Raw genomic sequence first — 22,327 nt, forward strand, 5'->3', positions numbered from 1 at the left:
AAACAAGTACAAGAAGCCAGTGCAGGACTCCAAGTCTGCCAATATGATTGTGGGCAACAATGAAAGTGGTGCATCTGGGTACGGTAATTTACTTACTGTATTTACAGTTTGTCAGTCCACCGATTGGTGGGTGGACACGGGTGCAAATATTCATGTGTGTGTTGACTTATCATTGTTCTCTTCTTATCAGGCCACCGGTCGCGGGTCCGTATTGATGGGGAATGGCGCGAGTGCTTCTGTTCTTGGTGTTGGCACGGTCGATCTGAAGTTTACTTCGGGAAGGATCGTGCAGCTGAAGAACGTGCAGCATGTCCCCGCCATCAAGAAGAATCTCGTTAGTGGTTCCCTTCTGTGTAGAGATGGGTTTAAGTTGGTATTCAAGTCTAATAAAGTAGTAGTTACGAAATATGGACTTTTCGTTGGAAAAGGTTATGAATGCGGAGGTCTGTTCCGCCTTTCTCTTGCAGATTTTTGTAATAAAGTCGTGAACAATATTCATTCGAGTGTTAATGAATCTGAAGTTTGGCATTCACGTCTTTGTCACATAAGTTTCGGTGTTATGTCGCGGCTAGCAAAACTGAATTTAATCCCAACTTTCACTTTAGCCAAAGGTTCTAAGTGCCATTCGTGTGTGCAAGCAAAGCAACCTCGCAAGCCTCACAAGGCTGCAGAGGAGAGACACTTGGCACCATTAGAACTCATACATTCTAATCTTTGTGAAATGAATGGTGTGTTGACTAAAGGTGGAAAGAAATATTTCATGACATTGATAGATGATTCCACTAGATATTGCTATGTGTATCTATTAAATACTAAAGATGAGGCTCTACACTACTTTAAAATCTATAAGGCAGAAGTTGAGAATCAACTTGAAAAGAAAATTAAACGAGTCCGGTCTGATCGTGGTGGAGAGTACTTCTCAAACGAATTTGATTCATTTTGTGCGGAACACAGCATTATTCATGAGAGGACACCTCCCTATTCACCCCAGTCAAATGGGGTTGCCGAGCGAAAAAACCGTACTCTAACTGATTTGTTTAACGCCATGTTAGATACATCGGGTTTATCCAAGGCATGGTGGGGGGAGGCTATATTGACCGCGTGTCATGTCCTGAATAAAGTTCCTACAAAAGATAATGAGGTCACTCCCTATGAGGAGTGGTCGAAGAGAAGGACGACGCTCTCGTACTTACGTACTTGGGGCTGCTTGGCGAAAGTCAATGTACCCATCCCCAAGAAGCGTAAGCTTGGACCAAAGACTGTGGACTGCGTTAATTTGGGATACGCTAAGAATAGCATAGGCTATAGATTTCTAGTAGTGAAATCTGAGGTACCTGACGTGAAGGTCGGTACAATAATGGAGTCGAGGGATGCTACATTCTTTGAGGATATATTTCCCATGAGAAATATGCAAAGCACTTCTAGACAGGAATCTGAGATAACTCCTGAGCCTGTCATTCCTATGGAATATTATGAATGAACACATGATGATAATCCCGAGGAGGATGACGAGGAAACCCTTGGTAGGGGCAAGAGACAAAGGATTGCAAAGACCTTTGGTGATGATTTCTTCGTATACCTCGTGGATGATAATCCCACTTCTATTTCAGAAGCGTATGCTTCTCCAAATGCTGATTACTGGAAAGCTGCGGTCCATAGCGAGATGGATTCCATCATGGCTAACGAGACATGGGAAATCACTGATCGTCCCTATGGTTGCAAACCATTGGGATGCAAGTGGGTGTTCAAAAAGAAGCTTAGGCCCGATGGTACGATTGAAAAGTACAAGGCTAGGCTTGTGGCCAAGGGCTATGCCCAGAAAGAAGAAGAAGATTTCTTTGATACTTACTCACATGTGGCTAGACTGACCACCATTCGAGTACTACTCTCATTGGCGGCCTCTCATGGTCTTCTCGTTCATCAAATGGACGTTAAGACGGCTTTCCTGGATGGAGAGCTAAATGAGGAAATCTATATGCAACAGCCAGATGGCTTTGTGATAGAAGGTCAGGAAGGAAAGGTGTGTAAGTTGCTGAAATCTTTATATGGTCTGAGACAAGCACCTAAGCAATGGCATGAGAAGTTTGATACAACTCTGACATCTGTTGGCTTCGTTGTTAATGAAGCTAACAAATGTGTATACTATCGCCATGGTGGGGGCGAAGGAGTTATATTGTGCTTGTATGTTGATGACATACTGATATTTGGAACCAACCTCAAAGTAATTGAGGAGGTTAAGTCTTTTCTGTCTCAAAACTTTGAGATGAAGGACCTTGGGGTGGCTGATGTTATCTTGAACATCAAGCTTTTGAGAGATGATGAGGGTGGGATTACACTTCTGCAATCCCACTATGTTGAGAAGATTTTGAGTCGCTTTGGATATTCAGACTGCAAAATTTCTCAAACACCATATGATCCTAGTGTGCTTATTCGAAAGTTTAAAGGCACAACTATAGATCAATTGAGATTCTCTCAAATTATCGGTTCGCTTATGTACCTAGCCAGCGCAACGAGGCCTGACATCGCGTTTGCTGTGAGCAAACTTAGCCGGTTTGTTGCAAACCCGGGCGATGTTCATTGGCGTGCTATTGAAAGAATTATGCGCTACTTGAAAGGTACTGTCAACCACGGGCTTCACTATACGGGATACCCATCGGTACTTGAAGGGTATAGTGATGCGAATTGGATCTCTGATGCTGATGAGATGAAGGCCACTACTGGGTATATGTTTACTCTTGGGGGTGGTGCTGTTTCCTGGAAGACTTGCAAGCAAACGATCTTAACGAGATCGACAATGGAAGCAGAATTAACAGCATTAGACACATCTGGTGTTGAAGCAGAATTTCTTCGAGATCTTTTGATGGACTTACCTGTGGTTGAGAAGTCGGTTCCGGCTATCCTTATGAACTGCAATAATCAAACAGTTATGGTTAAAGTGAAGAGTTCAAAGGACAATATGAAGTCCAACAAACATATAAGAATGAGATTGAAGTCTGTCAGACGTTTGAGAAACTACAGAGTGATAGCGTTGGATTACATCCAAACGGCTAAGAATCTGGCAGATCCCTTTACCAAAGGGCTATCACGTGTTGTGATAGATAGTGCATCGAGGGAGATGGGTATGAGACCCACATGAGTTGCCATGGTAGTAACCCAACCTATATGATCGGAGATCCCGTGAAGTAGGACCCGGGAAAACAAGCGAGTGGTGAACTGAGGAGAGTAACTTTACTAACCCACTCCGTTGGAGATGCAATACTCTCGGATACTGTATAGTAGGATGACTACTGTCTTAATGTGTTCTAAAGCTTATGTGTAAGCAAGATGCTGTCCTACAGAGCGATCTTTGGAGGAACACACCTATATGAGCTTGACTGCTGGTCACAGTCTATGAGATTTGGGTGATCTCTAGTAAACTCATGAATAGGCCAGGAGTGTGACTAATATGCTCCACCCGAGGGGTCACCTTCGGCAGTCTAGTACTAGTAAGACTTGTGGTGAAGCTCCTTTACGCCAAACTGACAATTCAAGGCATAGTCCATTGTTCAGTTGTAAAGGGGTGTAGCTACTTTCTCTAGGTGAAGCTCAACCTTAACAGGTCTTCACTGAAATGCTGGTATATTAAAACAATGATTGGAACGAGGGAACACGATGTGCCCTTGAGATCTGGTGGGGGATTGTTGGAATTGGTAGTGGGCTTTAGGCCCATTAGAGAATTTCGGAAAAATCTCCAAGGGCCCATGTAGGTGGTGGCATGACAAGGTGGTGGGAAGTTTAGTCCCACCCCGCTAGTTGAGGAGAAGTTGGACCCCTTTATAAGGGTCTCTCTTCCACATGCTATTGGAGAGTGAGAAGAGAAGGTGCCCTCGCGCACTCCTCCTCCGCCGCCCGCCTCGCCACGCCTCGTCACGACGCGCCGTGGGTTGCGGGAATGAGCCGAGCCGAGCTCATACCTACGCGCTTATTTTTGCCGGTCAGGAATGGAGAATACGTAACGGACACGGCACGATCTGAGACGTCGGATCGTGGGCTGTTACCGACTCGGACGTGGGTTCGTCCCACTTCTCTCCACCCAGCCGCCTTTATAAGCAGGCTATCGCCTACCCTAGCCGTCACGAGAATCATATCGCATCTGCCTCACGCGTTCGTTCATTTTGCTGCTGCTGCCGCCGGCGACTCCGTCCCGTTTACCGCATACATGGTCGACGGGAGAGCAGGCCTCCGAAACCCCGCCTCTCCGGTTCCTGTACGGGAAGCCATGTCTCGTCATCGCCATGTCTTCACCAAGCGAAGCTGACCGTCTCGTCCGCGAGAAGGCCGAAGCCGAGAAGAAGGCGACAGAGGATGCTGCCGCCGCCACCGCTGCTGCTACGGCCAATTGGCCGATCGGATGGTATGATATGTTTATCTCTCTCCTGTTTTTGTCTGCACTAGTAGTACTGCCTATATACGTAGATGTTTCTGCTATATGCGTAGTACTTCCTAGTATACTCCGTGATCAGTATGTCATGAACCTAGTCAATGCCATGTTAGTAATTATTTCATGGATTAATATACTCGGAATTTGCCTATTTACTCAACAAAAGGAAACTGCATACGAGATTGACTAAATCTACAAGGTCACCATATGGTACCGCGCTTGATTTTGTTTAGGTTTAGTTAAAACTCCGTTCGGTTTAGTTGAAAATTTAATAAATTTTGTCCCTTTGGGTTGCAATATATCAAAATTTGGCAAATATTGTCCATTTAGTATGCTTTTTATTCGTCTTTTTGAAAGATCCGCTTGAAATGGGATAGACATTTGGTGCCTGCGGTTAGATGACCTCGGTCCCTATCGCTAGACGTCCACGAATATTCGATGAGCTCCATTTTGATAATCCGCGTTGTAGTTTCCCTTGAGAGGGATTTCTTCTCTGGCAAACAAATGGGCGAGGAAGTTGTGTACATGTCAAAAGCCTATAGAACAAAAAAGATAGGACTGGTTTACAAATATGATTTCAGATTTTTAAACATGATAAATCAGACCTTTTTTATGACGAATTACGTGTCGTGAGCCCGTCAATTCCCATAAGCAAGCATGACAATTCATGGCATGTTCGATATTCTTCTTGTCTGTATTTGCCATGGCCGCGACACGTAACCTGCCTTAAAAACGATCGTTTTGGCATGCTTAAAAATCTAACTCCACTAAAAAAAAAATTTGATAGAAAAGTTATATATATATTGATGGAGGCCCAAAAGCCCATAATGCAGTCACGAACTGGCTCATTCAACTAGTATTTCTTCTGTTCCTAAATATTTTTAAATTTTTTTTTACTAAAAAACTACATACAAAACAAAATGAGTGTAATCTCCTAGTAAACATCTAAAAAGATTTATATTTAGAAATGAAGGGAGTAACATATATAGTTTTTTCTAAAAAGGAAAAAATAGTATATGGTTTTATGAAAAGATTAAAAACGTCTCGAAGCTGCTGCTTGTGTTCCAAGTAATTCCGCGTGATCTGCAGGCGCTTGACTCTCGAGCCTATAAGTCCACGTGCGCCGCCTGCCCAAACATCTCATAAAACCCTAGCAAACACGTCCACTTATTGTTGCATCGATGGCGGCTCGAGTTTTCCTCTCGTCGTCCAGGATCGCCGGCCAGCTCGCCGCCGCAAATAACCGTGGTGTCCGTTCGTACGCCGCAGCGGCGGCGGCCGTGACGCGGCAGGAGCCTTCAGCAGCCGGGGCGGCGAGCAGGCTGGCGGCGGCGGCAGAGGAGGCGGCCCCGAAGAAGGAGTTCTTCTGGATGAGGGACCCAAAGACGGGGTACTGGATGCCGGAGAATCACGTCGACGTCGTTGACGCCGCCGACCTCCGCGCGCGGCTGCTCTTCTCCAAGAAGTAACGATCGGTTTGCGTGACGCGATCGACGATTTCGAGGGATTATATTAGACGGGAGACCTGTACGGTGGAGTCAACTGGAACTGGAGGCTGCCTGGTCGACGTATCTTTCTTGTTTTTTACGGATGTTATCACGAAGTGAAGGAGATTTGTACTGCAAGTGGATTGACATGGATGATATTTCCATTAGCCTCTCTCGTGTTTCCTCTGCATTCGTACTAATTGTTTATACCCAAATTCTAAAAAGTGCAGTTGTGTCGGATTGTTGTCTCGGGCACACACGTCTCCGCACTGTTCGATCGCATCACCCGCCTCATGTTCGGCACGGTCGGATCGCGGGACGGGTTCAGGTGTTGCTCGATCGGTTCGAGGCCCGTTGGGTGGGGGCGGCGGTGCCAGGCCCACCCAGGGCCGGCCCTGAGGGGGGGGGGGCAGCGGGGCCTGGCCGCCCCGTGCCCCCAACATCCAAGGGCCCCCTCCCAAGTAAACTGCACAAGGTAGCAAACGACCAGAACTTCATCGTCCGGTCTTTTTTCTTTCGATCCCAGTAGCACCGCATCATAGACTAAAAAAGTAGCAGCCCATCCACGTTATACAGAGCCTGGCCAAGCGCACGGGCATCAGGAGATGAAGCCCTCCAGGAGTCCAGGTAGTAGATGCCCATATCTTGTTTTTTCCGCCGCCAACGCCCATCGCTCACATCAAACTTCAATCCCTAACCCTAGGAAGGCAACCGTCGACGAAGGAGCACGCAAGTAGGGCTTGTCATTAGGCTCCGGTAAGGAATGCTTTGCTCCTTTTCGATCTAATCTTGTGAGGTTGTATCATTGTATGGATTTTGAGATCTCAGCCCTTCTTACTCGCCGCAAAAGAAATTGCTATCAGCATAAGCAAGATTTTCCCTTTGTAATCAAAACAAGGAGCCGTCATATTTTTCAGATTTTCCCAAAATGTGGTGGAGAATAGAACGCCTACTAAATCTGAATGTGGTAGAGAATAGAAGGCCTACTAAATCTGAATGAAGATGAATAGTTCACGTAATTGTGTTCCATAATATACTATTGGACAATGTCTACTAAAGCAGGATTAACAAATAAATTGTGTCAGATTCTTTATAAACTTGTTGTTTAACTTGATGATCAACGTCATTATTTTGATGCTGCAAAACTATTATGTATGAGGTTTTGGGGTTGCGTCCAATTTAGTAGAAAATTTCAAGGTAATATATACATATATACTTATTTTGCTTTGGATGCTTCTTAGTGTTTATTTTCTCAAAAGGGGTGTACCCAGGCCACTACGTTTTTAGTGTTTATTGGTAACATTTTGCCTATACATATGTCAAATATGATTTTGATCTCTATATTAAAGGGCCCTAGGTTATAGTTTCGTCCCGGGCCCCTGAATTCTCAGGACCGGCCCTGGACCCACCACTACTCTCTCGTCGTTCCACGCCCCCACACCCTACAGCTGCAGTTTCTCCTCCCCATCCCATTTTCCTACAAATCCAGCAAGGCTTCATCGACAAATCCATGGCCGATCTCGCGGAGCCGTGCGGCGACCTTGGACATGCGGCGACCACAGGCCAGCGTCAGTTTTCAGAGGAGGTGAAGTGAAGGAGATCCAGGGTCGTTCGTCGAGCAGCATGTCACGGTGGGGACTGATTCTAAATGCAACGCTTCTCCATGCAAAGGGAAGAGAAGTCGAGGCTCTACGATTCCACACTATCCCCACTACATCTTCTTCTACCTCCCGTCGATTCTACGGGCTGTGCAGCGTTTCCGCGCCTGCAGAACTCTGGTAAGCATCTCGTTCTCCATTCTGCTTGTGTTCGTTGCTCATGGAGGGGATGCGCTTTATTTTTGGGTGGATGTCTGCCTGCAAGGGTCTCGCTATGGGGGTACAAGATGCGGGAGAAATAAGGTATGGTGGAGCAGCTCGATTTTTCGGTGAAGGATGTGTGCGTGCAAGGTTCTGGTTACGGGTGTGCAAGATGCGCGAGGAATGAGAGAGGGATGGGGTTTGTGGCTTCAAGGGTTTGGCTACGGAGATTTTTGTAGTACTTTTGCTCGTTTTGCACTGCTAATTTGCCAAGATCCCTCTTGTGATTTTGCCAGATCTATCTGTTAGTTTTTTGGGGAGATTTTTGAGATAGGTACGAGATATATCGTTAGTTATGATATTGAGTCCTCAATATAGTAGTTGACATTTCAGTATCCTTGATATTGTTTTGTGACTATGGTTTGTTTATACTTTCCTTTAGGAACTTGCCTAATAGTTGTTTCCTTAGTTGCGTGCTAGCTGTGTATTTTTTGCTTAAACACAACATATGAGTTGCTTAAAATAAGTACAGTAGATGCTATCAAGCGGGGTTTTTCTTTTTTACTGGCTACATTAGCGCTTTATGTAAAATAACCGTAGTAGTTGCTTAAAATAGCAATGGTAGTTGCTTAAATCAGGGATTTTTCTTTGTTTTGCCAACACTACTGTTGGAAATATGCCCTAGAGGCAATAATAAATTAGTTATTATTATATTTCTTAGTTCATGATAATCGTTTATTATCCATGCTATAATTGTATTGATTGGAAACACAATACTTGTGTGGATACATAGACAAAACACTGTCCCTAGTAAGCCTCTAGTTGACTAGCTCGTTGATCAAAGATGGTCAAGGTTTCCTGGCCATAGGCAAGTGTTGTCACTTGATAACGGGATCACATCATTAGGAGAATCATGTGATGGACTAGACCCAAACTAATAGACGTAGCATGTTGATCGTGTCATTTTGTTGCTACTGTTTTCTGCGTGTCAAGTATTTGTTCCTATGACCATGAGATCATATAACTCACGGACACCGGAGGAATGCTTTGTGTGTATCAAACGTCGCAACGTAACTGGGTGACTATAAAGATGCTCTACAGGTATCTCCGAAGGTGTTCGTTGAGTTAGTATAGATCGAGACTGGGATTTGTCACTCCGTGTGACGGAGAGGTATCTCGGGGCCCACTCGGTAATACAACATCACACACAAGCCTTGCAAGCAATGTAACTTAATGTAAGTTGCGAGATCTTGTATTACGGAACGAGTAAAGAGACTTGCCGGTAAACGAGATTGAAATAGGTATGCGGATACTAACGATCGAATCTCGGGCAAGTAACATACCGAAGGACAAAGGGAATGACATACGGGATTATATGAATCCTTGGCACTGAGGTTCAAACGATAAGATCTTCGTAGAATATGTAGGATCCAATATGGGCATCCAGGTCCCGCTATTGGATATTGACCAAGGAGTCTCTCGGGTCATGTCTACATAGTTCTCGAACCCGCAGGGTCTGCACACTTAAGGTTCGACGTTGTTTTATGCGTATTTGAGTTATATGGTTGGTTACCGAATGTTGTTCGGAGTCTCGGATGAGATCACGGACGTCACGAGGGTTTCCGGAATGGTCCGGAAACGAAGATTGATATATAGGATGACCTCATTTGGTTACCGGAAGGTTTTTGTGCATTACCGGAAAAGTTTCGGGCTCATCGGTAGTGTACCGGGAGTGCCGGGAGGGGTGCCGGGGACCATCGGGAGGGGTGTCACGCCCCAAGGGGTCTCATGGGCTATGTGAAGAGATAAACCAGCCCCTAGTGGGCTGGAATAAGTTCCCACTAAGGCCCATAAGGTTTGAGAAGGAAAAAACACAAGGTGGAAAGAGTTTCCAAGTGGGAAGGTGGAATCCTACTCCAAGTAGGATTGGAGTAGGACTCCTCCACCTCCAATTTCGGCCAAACCTTTAGGTTTTGAGGCTGCCTCCTCCCCTCCCTCCCACCTATATATACGGAGGTTTTAGGGCTGATTTGAGACGACTTTTCTCACGGCTGCCCGACCACATACCTCCATAGTTTTTCCTCTAGATCGCGTTTCTGCGGAGCTCGGGCGGAGCCCTGCTGAGACAAGATCATCACCAACCTCCGGAGCGCCGTCACGCTGCCGGAGAACTCTTCTACCTCTCCGTCTCTCTTGCTGGATCAAGAAGGCCGAGATCATCGTCGAGCTGTACGTGTGCTGAACGCGGAGGTGCCGTCCGTTCGGTACTAGATCGTGAGACTGATCGCGGGATTGTTCGCGGGGCGGATCGAGGGACGTGAGGACGTTCCACTACATCAACCGCGATCTCTAATCGCTTCTGCTGTACGATCTACAAGGGTACGTAGATCACTCATCCCCTCTCGTAGATGGACATCACCATGATAGGTCTTCGTGCGCGTAGGAAAATTTTTGTTTCCCATGCGACGTTCCCCAACAGTGGCATCATGAGCTAGGTTCATGCGTAGATGTCTTCTCGAGTAGAACACAAAAGTTTTTGTGGGCGGTGATGTGCGTTTTTCTGCCCTCCTTAGTCTTTTCTTGATTCCGCGGTATTGTTGGATTGAAGCGGCTTGGACCGACATTACTCGTACGCTTATGAGAGACTGGTTTCATCGTTACGAGTAACCCCCTTTGCTCAAAGATGACTGGCAAGTGACTGTTTCTCCAACTTTAGTTGAATCGGATTTGACCGAGGAGGTCCTTGGATGAGGTTAAATAGCAACTCATATATCTCCGTTGTGGTGTTTGCGTAAGTAAGATGCGATCCTACTAGATACCCTCGGTCACCACGTAAAACATGCAACAACAAAATTAGAGGACGTCTAACTTGTTTTTGCAGGGTATGATTGTGATGTGATATGGCCAACGATGTGATGTGATATATTGGATGTATGAGATGATCATGTTGTAATAGAAATATCGACTTGCACGTCGATGGTACGGCAACCGGCAGGAGCCATAGGGTTGTCTTTATACTAACGTTTGTTCTTGCAGATGCGTTTACTATTTTGCTAGGATGTAGCTTTAGTAGTAATAGCATAAGTAGCACGACAACCCCGATGGCAACACGTTGATGGATGATCATGGTGTGGCGCCGGTGACAAGAAGATCGTGCCGGTGCTTTGGTGATGGAGATCAAGAAGCACGTGATGATGGCCATATCATGTCACTTATGAATTGCATGTGATGTTAATCCTTTTATGCACCTTATTTTGCTTAGAACGACGGTAGCATTATGAGGTGATCTCTCACTAAAATTTCAAGACGAAATTGTGTTCTCCCCGACTGTGCACCGTTGCGACAGTTCTTCGTTTCGAGACACCACGTGATGATCGGGTGTGATAGACTCAACGTTCACATACAACGGGTGCAAAACAGTTGCACACGCAGAACACTCGGGTTAAGCTTGACGAGCCTAGCATGTGCAGACATGGCCTCGGAACACATGAGACCGAAAGGTCGAGCATGAATCGTATAGTTGATATGATTAGCATAGAGATGCTTACCACTGAAACTATTCTCGACTCACGTGATGATCGGACTTGAGATAGTGGATTTGGATCATGTACCACTCAAATGACTAGAGAGATGTACTTTTTGAGTGGGAGTTCTTAAGTAATATGATTAATTGAACTAATTGTCATGAACATAGTCTAATGGTCTTTGCGAATTACGATGTAGCTTGCGCTATAGCTCTACTGTTTTTATATGTTCCTAGAGAAAATTTAGTTGAAAGTTGATAGTAGCAAACTTTGCAGAGGATTGTCCTCGTTGCTGCGCAGAAGGCTTATGTCCTTAATGCACCACTTGGTGTGCTGCACCTCGAGCGTCGTCTGTGGATGCTGTGAACATCCGACATACACGTTTCTGATGACTACATGATAGTTCAGTGCAAAATACTTAATGGCTCAGAAGCAAGGCGCCGAAGACGTTTTGAAACGTCACGGAACATAAGTGATGTTCTAAAGAGATGAAATTGTGATTTCATGCTTGTGCCCTTGTTAAGAGGTACGAGACCTCCAACAAGATTCTTTGTCCACAAAGTAAATGAGAAAAGCTCAATCGTTGAGCGTGTGCTCAGATTGTCTGAGTACGACAAACACTTGAATCAAGTGGGAGTTAATCTTCCAGATGACATAGTGATGGTTCTCCAAAAGTCACTGCCACCAAGCTGTGAGAGCTTCGTGATGAACTATAACATATCAAGGATAGATACAATGATCCTTGAGCGATTCGTGATGTTTGACACTGCGAAAGTAGAAATCAAGAAGGAGCGTCAATAGTTGATGGTTTGTAAAACCACTAAGTTTCAAGAAAGGCAAGGGCTAGAAGGGATACTTCGTGAAACGGCAAAACAGTTGCTGCACTAATGAAGAGACCCAAGATTAAACCCAAACCCGAGACTAAGTGCTTCTGTAATGAGGGGAACAGTCACTGAGGCGGAGCAACTCTAGATACTTGGTAGATAAGAAGGCTGGCAAAAGTCGAAAGAAGTGTATTTGATATACATGATGTTGATGTGTACTTTACTAGTACTCCTAGTAGCACGAGGGTATTGGATACTGGTTCGGTTGCTAAGTGATTAGTAACGCGAAATGAAAGCTACGACATAAACGGAGACTAGCTAAAGGCGAGGTGACGATACGTGTTGGAAGTGTTTCCAAGGTTGATATGATCAAACGTCACACGCCCCCTTTACCATCGGGATTGGTGTTGAACCTAAATAATTGTTATTTGGTGCTTGCGTTAAGCATGAACATGATTGGATCGTGTTTATTGCAATACGATTATTCATTCAAAAGGAATAATGGTTACTCTATTTGCTTGAATAATCACCTTCAATGGTTTATTGAATCTCGATTGTAGTGTTACACATTGGTGCCAAAAGATACGAGTTAAATGATGATAGTACCACTTACTTGTGGCACTGCCGCTTGAGTCATGTTAGTATAAATTGCATGAAGAGGCTCCATGCTGATGGATCTTTACTCACCTGATTTCGAATCACTAGTGACATGCAAATCATACCACATGAGCAAGGCCTTGTTTTCATTGAGATGAAACAAGATAGTAACTTGTTGGAAGTGATACATTTTGATGTATGCAGTCCAGTGAGTGTTGAGGCACGCAATGGATATCATTATGTTCTTACTTCACTGACGACTTGAGTAGATACAGGAGTATTTACTTAATGAATCACAAGTCTGAAATATTGAAAAGTTCAATTCTGTTTCAGAGTGAAGTTCGTCGTAACAAGAGGATGAACTGTCTACGATATGATCATAGAAATGAATATCTGAGTTACGAATTTTTGGTACACAGTTAAGACAATGTGGAAATTGTTTCACAGTTCATGCCACCTGGAACATCATGGTGTGATGATGTGTCTGAACGTCATAGCGACGCACTATTTAGTATGGTGCATGCTGGGATGTCTCTTATCGAATTACCACTATCGTTTATGGGTTATGCATTAGAGACAACCGCAATCACTTTAAATAGGGCACCGCATATTTCCGTTGAGATGACACAGTATAGACTGAGGTTTAGAGAAATCTAAACTGTCGTTTCTTGAAAGTTTGGGGTTTCGACACTTGTGTGAAAAAGTTTCAGTCTGATAAGCTCGAACCCAAAGCGGATAAATGCTTCTTCATAGGGTATCCAAAACAGTTGGGTACATCTCCTATCTCAGATCCGAAAGCAAAGTGTTTGTTTCTAGAAACGGATCCTTTCTCGAGGAAAGGTTTCTCTCGAAAGAATTGAGTGGGAGGGTAGTAGAACTTGATGAGGTTATTGAACCATCACTTCAACCAGTGTGTAGCAGGGCGCAGGAAGTTGTTCCTGTGGCGCCTACACCAATTGAAGTGGAAGCTGATGATGGTGATCATTGAGCTTCGAATAAAGTTACTACAAACCTCGTAGGTCGACAAGGTCGCGTACTGCTGCAGAGTAGTACGGTAACCCTGTCTTGGAGGTCATGTTGTTGAGCAACAGTGAACCTACGAGTTATGGAGAAAGCGATGGTGGGCCCAGATTCCGACAAATGGCTGGAAGCCATGAAATCCGAGAGAGGATCCATGGATGAAAACAAAGTGTAGACTTTGGAAGAATTACTTGATGGTCATAGGACTATTGAGTAAAGATGGATTTTTAAAGGAAGACAGACGATGATGGTGATAAGTCACTATTAAGAAAAGCTCGACTTGTCGCAAAGATGTTTTCGATAAGATCAAACAGTTGACTATGATGAGACTTTCTCACTCGTAGCGATGCTAAAAGTCTGTTAGAATTATGTTAGTTGTTGATGCATTATTTATGAAATATTGCACGTAGGATGTCAAAACATTGTTTTCTCGACGGTTTCCTTGAGCAAACATTGTATGTGATACAACCAGAAGGTTTTGTTAATCCTAAAGATACTAGCAAGTATGCAAGCTCCAGTGATCCTTCAATGGACTGGTGCAAGCATCTCGGAGTTGGAATATACACTTTGATGAGATGATCAAAGATTTTGGGTTTGTACAAGGTTTATGAGAAACTTGTATTTCCAAAGAAGTGAGTGGGAGCACTATAGAATTTCTGATAGGTATATGTGGTTGACATATTGTGGATCAGAAGTAATGTAGAATTTCTGTAAAGCATACAAGGTTGTTTGAAAGAAGTTTTCAAAGGAGTACCTGGATTACGCTACTTGAACGTTGAGCATCAAAGATCTATGGAGATAGATCGAAAGCGCTTAATAGAAGTTTCAACAAGATGCATGCCTTGACAAGTTTTTGAAAGAGTTCAAAATAGACCAGCAAAGAAGGAGTTCTTGGTTGCGTTGTGAGGTGTGAATTTGAGTAAGACTCAAAACCCGACCACGGCAGAATAAAGAGAATAGACGAAGGTCGTCTTCTATGCCTTAGCCGTAGAATCTAAAGTATGCCATGCTGTGTACCGCACCTGAAGTGTGCCTTGACTCAAAGTATGTTGAGAGGTACAGAGAGTGATCCATGATTGAATCACTAGCAGCGGTCGAAATTTATCCTTAGTAACTAATGGACTAAGGAATTTTTCTCGATTATGGAGGTGGTTAAAGAGTTTGTCGTAAAGGGTTACGTCAATGCAAGCTTTGACACTAATCCGGATAACTATGAGTAGTGAAACGGATTCGTATAGTAGAGTAGATATTTGGAGCATTTCCGAATAGCACGTAGTAGCAGCATCTATAAGATGACATAAAGATTTGGAAAGAACACACGAATCTGAAAGTTTCAGAACCATTGGCTAAAACCTCTCTCACGAGCAAGACGTGATCAGACCCCATAACTATATGGGTGTTGGATTCGTTGGAATCACATGGTGATGTGAACTAGATTATTGACTCTAGTGCAAGTGGGAGACTGTTGGAAATATGCCCTAGAGGCAATAATAAATTAGTTATTATTATATTTCTTAGTTCATGATAATCGTTTATTATCCATGCTATAATTGTATTGATTGGAAACACAATACTTGTGTGGATACATAGACAAAACACTGTCCCTAGTAAGCCTCTAGTTGACTAGCTCGTTGATCAAAGATGGTCAAGGTTTCCTGGCCATAGGCAAGTGTTGTCACTTGATAACGGGATCACATCATTAGGAGAATCATGTGATGGACTAGACCCAAACTAATAGACGTAGCATGTTGATCGTGTCATTTTGTTGCTACTGTTTTCTGCGTGTCAAGTATTTGTTCCTATGACCATGAGATCATATAACTCACGGACACCGGAGGAATGCTTTGTGTGTATCAAACGTCGCAACGTAACTGGGTGACTATAAAGATGCTCTACAGGTATCTCCGAAGGTGTTCGTTGAGTTAGTATAGATCGAGACTGGGATTTGTCACTCCGTGTGACGGAGAGGTATCTCGGGGCCCACTCGGTAATACAACATCACACACAAGCCTTGCAAGCAATGTAACTTAATGTAAGTTGCGAGATCTTGTATTACGGAACGAGTAAAGAGACTTGCCGGTAAACGAGATTGAAATAGGTATGCGGATACTAACGATCGAATCTCGGGCAAGTAACATACCGAAGGACAAAGGGAATGACATACGGGATTATATGAATCCTTGGCACTGAGGTTCAAACGATAAGATCTTCGTAGAATATGTAGGATCCAATATGGGCATCCAGGTCCCGCTATTGGATATTGACCGAGGAGTCTCTCGGGTCATGTCTACATAGTTCTCGAACCCGCAGGGTCTGCACACTTAAGGTTCGACGTTGTTTTATGCGTATTTGAGTTATATGGTTGGTTACCGAATGTTGTTCGGAGTCCCGGATGAGATCACGGACGTCACGAGGGTTTCCGGAATGGTCCGGAAACGAAGATTGATATATAGGATGACCTCATTTGGTTACCGGAAGGTTTTTGTGCATTACCGGAAAAGTTTCGGGCTCATCGGTAGTGTACCGGGAGTGCCGGGAGGGGTGCCGGGGACCATCGGGAGGGGTGTCACGCCCCAAGGGGTCTCATGGGCTATGTGAAGAGATAAACCAGCCCCTAGTGGGCTGGAATAAGTTCCCACTAAGGCCCATAAGGTTTGAGAAGGAAAAAACACAAGGTGGAAAGAGTTTCCAAGTGGGAAGGTGGAATCCTACTCCAAGTAGGATTGGAGTAGGACTCCTCCACCTCCAATTTCGGCCAAACCTTTAGGTTTTGAGGCTGCCTCCTCCCCTCCCTCCCACCTATATATACGGAGGTTTTAGGGCTGATTTGAGACGACTTTTCTCACGGCTGCCCGACCACATACCTCCATAGTTTTTCCTCTAGATCGCGTTTCTGCGGAGCTCGGGCGGAGCCCTGCTGAGACAAGATCATCACCAACCTCCGGAGCGCCGTCACGCTGCCGGAGAACTCTTCTACCTCTCCGTCTCTCTTGCTGGATCAAGAAGGCCGAGATCATCGTCGAGCTGTACGTGTGCTGAACGCGGAGGTGCCGTCCGTTCGGTACTAGATCGTGAGACTGATCGCGGGATTGTTCGCGGGGCGGATCGAGGGACGTGAGGACGTTCCACTACATCAACCGCGATCTCTAATCGCTTCTGCTGTACGATCTACAAGGGTACGTAGATCACTCATCCCCTCTCGTAGATAGACATCACCATGATAGGTCTTCGTGCGCGTAGGAAAATTTTTGTTTCCCATGCGACGTTCCCCAACAACTACGAGTTTGCTTAACCACAATGTTGCTTAAAACGACCAGATTAGTTGCTATCAACAGGATTTTCTGCATTTTTTGTGGCAAACGCTTCCAGTTGCTTGAAAAAATCATAGTAATTGCTTAGAACAACCATGATAGTTGCTTAAAAATCTGGATTTGCTTAACCATTTTGATGTTAAAATACTTGCAGTTGCTTGAAATAACCATAATATTTGCTTACAACACCCAAGGTAGTTGCTTAAAATCTAGATTGTACTCATGTTGCCAATCCCCTAGAAGTTTTTCTTAAAACAACCACAGTTTATTGGTGCAACCATAGTAGTTGCTTGAATTAATAACACTAATTGCTTGAAACAACCACAGTAGTTGCTTATAGATGAGTTAAACCCTAGCAGAGATCTGAAATTACTAGTGCTCCCAAACCCTAGCAGTTTGCTTTAAATTAACCACAATAGTTGTCTTAATATCCCACATGAAAACAAGATGCAGTAGGTTTTCTATAGATGACTCTCGAGATGTAAGAAACTAAAGAAATTAAATTACAAAATGGGGAATAGGTGCTGAGCGTGGGGGTGCAATTAAATGGAATAGATGAGCAAATATGACCTCCTGTGTGCCTTTTTCGCTTCGATTCCTTTCCCTTGTGTTTTTCTTATTTTTTGGAACTAACACACCTTATTTCGCCATGGCGGGGAGCCAAGGTCTCTGGGTGAGGGGAAAGGATGTGTGCCCCTTTTTTCTTGCTTGGGGGAGAAGATGGAGACCGCGGGGGATGGGGTGGATTGTGAGGTCAGAAACTTTCCTGTTCTGGAGACACAACGCCTTCCGGTGTCCCGGCTACTTCCGGTGTGTTAGGTCACCTAACCCATTCGTCCTAGTCGCCTAAAACACGACACCCTTCCAAGTCGACTAATTCTGACCAACCAACTCGCCCACCCCCGGTGTGCTCGGTCGTCTAACCCATCGTCCTTGTCGTCTAAAACACCACACCTTCCAAATTTCCCAAGTCGACCAACGAACTCGCCATCTCCGGTGTGCTAGGTCGCCTAACCAACCGTCATTGTCGCCTGAAACTCCACATCTTCCAAATCGCCTAAGCCGACCAACCAACTCGCCCATCCTCGGTGTGCTAGGTTGCCTAACCCATCGTCCTAGTCGCCTAAAACACCACACCTTCCAAATTGCCAAAGTCGACCAACCAACTCGCCCATCTCTGGTGTGCTAGGTTGCCTAACCCACTGTCCTTGTCGCCTCAAACTCCACATCTTCCAAATCGCCTAAGCCGACCAACCAACTCGCCCATCCTCGATGTGCTAGGTCGCCTAACCCATCGTCCTAGTCGCCTAAAACACTACACATTTCCAAATCGACTAAGTCCAACCAACCAACTCGCTCATCCCCGACATGCTAGGTCGCCTAACCCATCGTCCTCGTCGCCTAAAACACAACGCCTTCCAAATCGCCTAAGTCCGACCAACCAACTCACCCATCCCCGACATGCTAGGCCGCCTAACCCATCGTCCTTGTCGCCTAAAACACAACGCCTTCCAAATCGCCTAAGTCGACCAACCAACTCGCCCACCCTCCTTGTGTTAGGTCGCCTAACCCATTCGTTCTAGTCGCCTAAAACACCACACCCTTCCAAGTCGACTAAGTCCGATCAACCAACTCACCCATCCCCGGTGTGCTAGGTCGTCTAACCCATCGTCCTTGTCGTCTTAAACACCACACCTTCCAAATTGCCCAAGTCGATCTACTAACTCGCCATCTCCGGTGTGCTAGGTCGCCTAACCAACTGTCCTTGTCGCTTGAAACTCCACACCTTCCAAATCGCCTAAGCCGACTAACCAACTCGCAATCCCTGGTGTGTAACCCATTCGTCTTGGTCGCCTAATTCATTCATCTTAGTCGCTAAAACACCACACACTTCCAAATCGAGCAAGTCCGACCAACCAACTCGCCCATCCCTGACGTGCTAGGTCATAGACCTCCTAGAGGTGTTCTCTTTCATCGAAAACCCACGTGTGAGAGCGTAGGCATTGTAGTGTGTCTAAGCTCCTGCAAGCGTGTCAAACTCCATGCTCACCATGGCTAGGCAGAATTGCACCCGGACTAAACATGGCAGGGGCGGGTGTGATAGTGCCAATTTCTGTCGCATAAGATGCACCAGTAGTAGCAGCAACCACAAAACAAAACTTCACACCTAGCACATCTTGGACCGGAGCAAAAAGCAAATCCGGCGAGTCGGCCACTCCCCCGGTAGAAATAGGACCCCTTCGGGTGGGGCTTGGGCAGTATAGCGAGCCACCGTCACAATTAGCAATCATCAGGAAGCTTATTGAGATCAAGACCAACCATCTGCACATCTAGGGAGATACGAAGGAAATTCCACGTAAGCAACATAATGCAAAATGAAACACCAATATTATCTTTATGTAAGCAACTCAATTAGGAGATATAAACGAAAAATAAAACTTAGATTTATTTTTTTCAGAATCACCAATGTGATTCCCAACACACACAAAACTCAGTGCAATGGTAAACAACTTTTTTGTTACAGGATGCATGCATTTTTTACTAGTTCAGAACTTTTTCTGGCTTGTTTTCTAAGCAACTAGTCTTTTCTCAATTCATCTATCTTCTTTACATCTTTTTAGTTTCTCAAGCAACTAGGTGTGGTGTTGTTTATTCTACTAACTATGTGTTCTCTATTCTGCTGCATAGGCCAGGAGCAAGACAATAGGCAAGATATTAAACAAGACAATTCAAGGTCTCAGAAACTTCCACTAGCATCCAGATTCAACAGGGGGAAGGGGAGGGGAGGCAAGAACAGGGAGACAAAAAATTGTGCAAGAAATTCCAAGTCAAGTTTCGCAACATGCTGTACATGAGACATTTTAGCAAACTAGTATGTCCATCTCACGGGGAGGTACAGAGGGGGAGTTCTACCAGATCAAGACTAATAGGATCATGCATTTTTTTTCTTCCAAAAGGATAGAAGGCCCTTTACCTCGGTTTTCCGGAGAAAAATTTGCCCAGTCTCTAGCAAATTCTTGCCGTCATTTTCCCAGTTTATTGCCTGATCCGCAAGGAAGAGTTGCAGACAAGATTGGATGCGTTATCCAATTTTTTTGCCTGACTTTCCTCCCTCTTTTACTCGTGCTTTTGTTCGCCATGGCGTGTGGCAGCGGCTGGGATGGAGGAAGAAGGTGCTGCAGGATCTGTGAGGCTCAGTGTTTTCTTGTCGGGTGGGGTTGGAAGATCACGTGCGTGGGGAGGTTCTCTGCCCTTTTCCTTCTTGTCTGTTTCTTTTGGCGGGACATGGCAACGCAAGGGGAGGGATTTTTTCACTGTTTTGATCCTTAAGGTGTAAGTTCATCACATTACGAACTCGGTTCGAAAGTATTTCACGTTTTGACCCTTTTAAAAACGCTATAGTCCGTGGCGTTGCAGGCCTTAGGCCAAACGCCAGTCTACTGGACGTTGCAGCCCTTAGCAGAAACGCCAAGGGGGCTGGCGTTGCAGACCAAAGCAGAAACGTCAAGGGGGCTGGCATTGTAGACCAAAGCAGCATGTCGTGGGCTGGCTGGATGTCGTCGCTGCGTTCCATAGTGGGTCTGCAACGCCAGGACTGTTGGCGTTTCACAATCGACCTGCAACGCCACATTAGACTGGCGTTGCAAGAAAGAAAAAACGACACGGTAGACAGGCGTGTCACTGTAGGGCAGCAACGCCAGCACTGTTGGCGTTTCACAGTGGGTCTGCAACGCCACGGTAGACTGGCGTTGCAGAAAATAGAAAACGCCACGGTAGACAGGCGTATCACTGTAGGGCAGCAACGCCACGGTAGACTGGCGTTTCTATGTGCGTCTGCAACGCCACGGGCTCTGGCGTTTCAAAAAAGGTCAGATGAAATAGTTTCAGTCAGAGTTCATTCCGTGAAATACTTTCATCCGGTCAAAATCGTGAAAAAATCCCTAGGGAAGGGTGACTGCTTTTGGGGCACACGTGGGACACTTTCCTAAATTGGCCGGCCGCCAGACCCAACCGCACAGCGCGCGCGTTGTGTAGCATTGTCCGCTGCCAGGGATCGCTAGGGAGCAGCCGGCTGCTCCTAGACACGTCCTTGTTTATATGCATGATTTAATTTCCTTGGTCTAACCGTGTTCTTGACCAAATTCGAGGGCACCTTTCAAAAGGTCATTTCGTTTGTCTGTTTCAAATCGAAAATTTGATTAGGAGAATAAAAATCTGGACGAAAAAAAGAAAAAGTTTGATAATAAATTGACTTTCTCGCCCATAATAATACTCCACCCGAGTTAAATCCAAACAGTCAAATACCTTCATTACCCATCAAGATTGAAACCACACTATTGGGGAAAGACTTATATGTGTACTCAATTTAGCGGCAGAGTGAAGGTACCGACCTGACAGGTAGAAAAGGTTTCTGGACACTGTCGGACAACAGTGGCGGTTGAATTTAAACACCCGTCGCTTTATTTTCTTACAAATTTACCCATAAGATAAAAGTTACACTAACTTGCGGAAAACAAGTGTCAGACGCTGGTTTGTCACCAGTGACGGGCAAAAGCTTGTCCGCCACATCAATATTTCGGCAACCCATGCCAAATTTATTCAAAATTTTCAATAAGTTAGCAATGGTGGGCACACTCTACCGCCCATCACACATATTGTAAGTAAGAAAAATGCTTGAAAAATTGTATTTTTTAAATCTACAATAATCTTAAATTTGAGCATGGTACTTCCAGTGGTGTGTATTAAACATAGAGAAAAATTCAAGTGCAAATGATGTAGAAAAATCTAGTTGTGTGTGGTGTAATAATGGTTGGATTTAAAGTGGTTCCATACAACCCACCCCTTCTTAGAGCATCTACAGTCAGAGATAACAAATCCAGCCCCATATACGCCCATGGACGCGTCCGCGTACAGTGACCGATCACGCCGCCTCAAATTTGCTATTCTGCATCCAGGACTCTCATATTTCAACTCCTAAATTCATACAAAGCATGCACAAAAAAAATCCTACGTACTACATACTACGTATTGCACTAGCTATCGTCGTCAAATATGTCCACGACGATGGTGTCGGGCATCTGGTAGACTGGCGCGTAAGAGGGCTCCTCTCCTCCTCCTATTCCTCGACCTCATCCAAGTAGGCGAGCATCTCCACCTCATGTGCGGCCTACTCCGCCTCCTTGTGTTGACGACTGCGTCTAGTCTTCACATCCGACTCTGAGTGGATGGAATTGAGGATGGTATGTTGCTCCGCCTGCAGATCCGCCTCCCCAGCGTACTCCACATCCTCCTGCAGCTCCAACTCCTCCTCCTCCTCCAATTCCTCCTTCCGATCCAATGGATCT

The 22,327-nt window shown here is 45.1% G+C and overlaps 1 long non-coding RNA gene across 1 annotated transcript; it reads right to left on the reverse strand.

Moving 5' to 3' along the window:
• Positions 1–18,926: 18,926 nt before the first annotated feature.
• On the reverse strand, positions 18,927–20,163 carry LOC123411085. Its single transcript, XR_006613181.1, has 2 exons — positions 19,957–20,163; positions 18,927–19,312 (listed from the first exon to the last, which is right to left on the reverse strand). It is a non-coding gene; the product is annotated as an uncharacterized LOC123411085 (long non-coding RNA).
• Between the last annotated feature and the right edge of the window lie 2,164 nt (positions 20,164–22,327).

The sequence above is a fragment of the Hordeum vulgare genome, chromosome 7H (assembly GCF_904849725.1).
Source record: "Hordeum vulgare subsp. vulgare chromosome 7H, MorexV3_pseudomolecules_assembly, whole genome shotgun sequence".
Classification (NCBI taxonomy): domain Eukaryota; kingdom Viridiplantae; phylum Streptophyta; class Magnoliopsida; order Poales; family Poaceae; genus Hordeum; species Hordeum vulgare.